This window comes from Benincasa hispida, chromosome 12 (genome assembly GCF_027475165.1).
Source record: "Benincasa hispida cultivar pf3 chromosome 12, pf3_genome.v1.1, whole genome shotgun sequence".
NCBI classification, from domain to species: Eukaryota; Viridiplantae; Streptophyta; class Magnoliopsida; order Cucurbitales; family Cucurbitaceae; genus Benincasa; species Benincasa hispida.
The window spans coordinates 20,245,572-20,250,045 of record NC_143489.1 but is presented as its reverse complement, the minus strand read 5'-3'; the positions used below and the strand labels follow the sequence as shown (position 1 = coordinate 20,250,045).

The following is a 4,474-nucleotide window of genomic DNA, read 5'->3' as shown; positions in this document are numbered from 1 at the left end:
TTTGTAAAAACACTTTTTTTTTTCCTTTCTAAAATTTGACTTGGTTTTTTGAAAACATTTGTAGAAAATTGATAACAGAACATAAAAACTTATAAAATAGAGTAGTGTTTATAAGCTAAAATTTTAAAAAATATAAAATATAAAAAAATCAAATAGTTATCAAATGACGCTTAAGGTCTCATTTAACCATTTAATTTTTGTTGTTTTTGAAACCAATAGCGAAGTCATGAGGGTTATCCCGAAAGTGGAAAATATAATACCATTGTTAAAATATGTAGAGGTCCGCTGTCCCTAACAAATTGTTATCACTGCCGACCTTATTCTCGAGCGTCAAACAAAGCCAAAGTCGACATTTATGTTACTTTTTAGAATTCAGCTATGCATTCAAATTGTATTCTTAGCAAAAATAAAAACCACCGTAAAGAAATTATAAAGAAATTAATGCAATCTTAAAAAAAACCAAAGGCATAAACTAAAGCCCCGTTTGATACCAAATTTGGGTTTTGGATTTTTTGTTTTTGAAAATTAAGCTTATAACCACTCTACTTCACCTAATGGTTTTTTTTTTTCTTTTGTTGTCGCTACTTTCTAAATATTGTCTAAAAAAATTGGAACCAAGTTCTGAAAATTAAGAAAAATTGTTTTCAGAAACTTGTTATTTTTATAATGTGACTAAAAATTTAAACATGTCAAGTAAGGTAAAAATCATAATCGAAATTGTGAAGAAACAAATCTAATTTTAATAAATAAAAAACTAAAAATGAAATAATTATTCAGACAAGTCTAGTTCGCATTAGTAATAAACTTAAAAGAAGTCCAAGAAGAGAAAAAACCAAAGGAAAATATTAAACCATTGGCAATCCATTTATCGATTCTGTAGATAGAGAATAAGGACAACAAACCCTTGGTGTGATCCATTTATTAACATCACTGTGAGGAAAGAAAAATAACAACTCCTTACATACAACTCGTATTTAGAAAAAATACAGGTAAACTTACCTTCACATCCTAATCTTTACCTTACAGTCTACTTTAAGCATTAAGCTAAACTATCATCCTTAATTTAGAATTTAAACCAAATTTTAGTTAGACCATTTCATCATTTACTTGTTACAAGTTCTTATCTTGGTAGCTATTTTGATTTTAATATAGCTTGATGACTTATATAAATATTGAAAAAGTGACTCTTTTGCATCATCATCCAAACTTAAGAGAGTTCAATTTTGAAGCAAGAGAAAAATGGAAGGACAACAGTGGAAAAATATTGCTTTAGTTTGTGTTTTTGCGTTGTTAACTTTGAAGACTTGTCCATTGCCTCTTTCAACCAATGGAAGATGGATTGTCGACGCCACAACAGGCCAACGTGTGAAGTTAATGTGCGTAAATTGGCCAGGACACATGCAAGCTATGTTGCCAGAGGGTCTTCATCTCAGGCCGCTTGATAATATCACCGCGTTGGTAGCAAAGTTGCGGTTCAATTGCGTGCGTTTGACATACTCAATTCATATGTTCACACGCCATGCCAATTTGACTGTTCAACAATCCTTCGAGAATTTTGATCTGAAGGATGCCATGGGAGGCATAGCTCAAAACAACCCTTCTATATTGAACATGACAGTCGTTGAGGCATATGGAGCAGTGGTTGATTCACTTGCTGCACATGGGATCATGGTAGTTTCTGATAATCATATAAGTCAGCCAAGATGGTGTTGTAACAATGATGATGGCAATGGCTTTTTTGGAGATCGGTACTTCGATCCGCAAGAATGGCTACAAGGAATCAGTTTGGCAGCACAAAGCCTAAAAAGCAAATCACAAGTATGTTTTCTTTTTAAGAAGATTCTAAATAACTATAGTTTTATGGATGACTAATGCAACATTTTTTCAATTTTCCTGTTAGTTTCTTTATGGCTTCATTTTAACTATTAAGTTTTAGCGAAATTTTATAAAATAAGAACAATTTCTCAACGCAATGTGAATATGTTTAAAAATTTATATAGAGAGAGAGTAATATAATTGTATACCTTTTATATTTTTATCATAAATTAACAATAGTGTTAATCCTAAGATATATTAAAAGTACCATTAATAACTAAATTTGGACTATCAAGAATACAATAGAACTAGTCTTAAATTATAGGGGTCAAATAGTATTACAACCTATAGTTTATCATGAATTTATACAATATGCTAACCATTTGCATGATAATATATACGTAAAAGGTGGTAGCAATGAGCTTGAGAAACGAACCGCGAGGACCAAACCAAAACGTGGAGATGTGGTTTCAATACATGAGCCAAGGAGCTAAGCTTATTCACCAAATTAACCCAAATGCTTTAGTAGTAGTTTCTGGACTAAGCTACGACACCGATCTGAGCTTCTTGAAGAACAGGTCGTTGGGCTTCAACTTGGACAATAAACTTGTATTTGAGGCTCACTTGTACTCCTTCACAAATAACATGGGTGATTTTTGGATGTCGAAGCCATTAAACACCTTTTGTGCTAATGTCAACCAAGGATTTGAAGACCGAGTAGGGTTTCTTGTCAGAGGACAAAACCCAATGCCACTATTCGTGAGTGAATTTGGGATCGACCAAACAGGCACAAATGAGGGACAAAATCGATTTTTAAGTTGCTTTTTTACCTATCTTACCGAAAATGATTTTGATTGGGGCTTATGGGCTTTGCAAGGTAGCTACTATTATAGAGAAGGTGTAAAAAATGCTGAGGAAACCTTTGGTGTCTTAGACTCAAATTTTGCACGAGCAAAAAACTCTAAACTATTTCTTCAGAGATTTCAACTTTTGCAAACCAAACTTCAAGGTACAACTTCTTAAGTTATATGTTACTTTTCTCCACTTACAATTTTTTTGAAATATTTTCAATTTATATCTTAAGAAGAAGATTTATTTCTACCAATTTTCTATATTCTACTTTTTTTCATCCTAACTAACTTAAGAATCAAAATGATTGCTCTTAACACAGATTCAAGTTCAAATCTCACAACAACATTCATAATGTACCATCCTCTTAGTGGTGGGTGTGTGCGAATGAACAAAAAATATCAACTAGGAATTAGTAGCTGTAAGACCTCTAACCGTTGGAGCCATGAAGAAGACGGTGCTCCTATTAGGTTGGCGGGATCTATATTGTGTTTGAAAGCTGTAGGAGATGGGCTCCCTCCAATTCTCTCTCAAGATTGCTCAAGCCAACAAAGTGTATGGAAATATGCTTCAAATGCCAAACTACAACTAGCCACTATGGATAAACAAGGACAAGCCTTATGCTTGCAAAGAGCTTCTCATTCCCATCAAATTGTGACTAATAAGTGCATGTGTTCAAATGATTCTCAATGCCAAGAAGATCCACAAAGCCAATGGTTTGCACTTGTTCCATCAAATTTACGTCTCATTTAATTGAAGTCAAGAAGTAATTATATATATGTTGAAACCTTATTTATTTCAATTCAAGAAAATTTATTATTCAAATGTATGTCTCATTTAATTGAAGTTAATAAGTAATCGTTGTATTTTCTCTTTTCTCAACATTATTTATTTGTATATATTAGTAACCCACTGAAATTTTAGTCCAAGTGGGAGATTGTTGCTAATGTTGTAAAACTCGCAGTTCTTAATCATGGAAACATATTCTATTTATCAATAAAAGTTTTGTTGAAACATTTATTCAATGAAAGTGTAATTGAAATTTCATTATGTAACATAAATCCAATAAACGAATCAATGCCTATAGTATGAATACTGTTACTTTATGTAGAGACATATAAGAGATCAAGTTATAGTATATAACAAAAAAGGTCATAAGTATCTGGATGGGATTGGATCCTCGTCTTGGGGACAATATGGATGTTGTATACTTCGTATAATGATACAAACGACGTGATCCCAAAATCATTCATGTGGAGACGTGCGAGTAGGGGCATCCTATGCAATTATTCAATAGAGGATCAGTGGGAGCTTAAGGAGAAAGATGTATTTATTAAGGAAAAATGGTAATTTTGACCTAGCTGTGAATACGAACAACCTGTGAAGGATCAACTTATTGATTATGGTTAAATCAAGTGGTCAAAAATATAACTACAATGAGGAGAGTGCAAGTGGTATGTCTCCGTAATGACTCGACCCCCTAGGACTCACGTTGGACCGTTTCTAAACACATGCATGCATGAAACTTAAAATGACACTCTTTTATACTGAAATAAATGCTAAAAAACTAAGGTAAATTCAAAAGATCATCATTACATTCAAATATTAAAAACAGACGATTGATTAATTGTAGAAATACATGTTATTTATACTGTTGTATTTAGATATTGCAGCTAAAAGAAAGAGAAGTTGCGTCGATAGTATAGAAATTGGTTAAGAAATGCGAAAATTATAAAATGTCGTCAATACACCTACTAACACCATTGCGAATATAATGTTTCAGTTTCTGTTTTGTAGGAAATAAGTCACC

At 32.5% G+C, this 4,474-nt stretch overlaps 1 pseudogene; it reads left to right on the top strand.

Annotated features, from left to right (window-relative positions):
• The first annotated feature begins 1,239 nt into the window (after nucleotides 1-1,239).
• On the top strand, nucleotides 1,240-3,417 carry LOC150031848 (glycosyl hydrolase 5 family protein pseudogene; annotated as a pseudogene).
• Nucleotides 3,418-4,474: the final 1,057 nt, after the last annotated feature.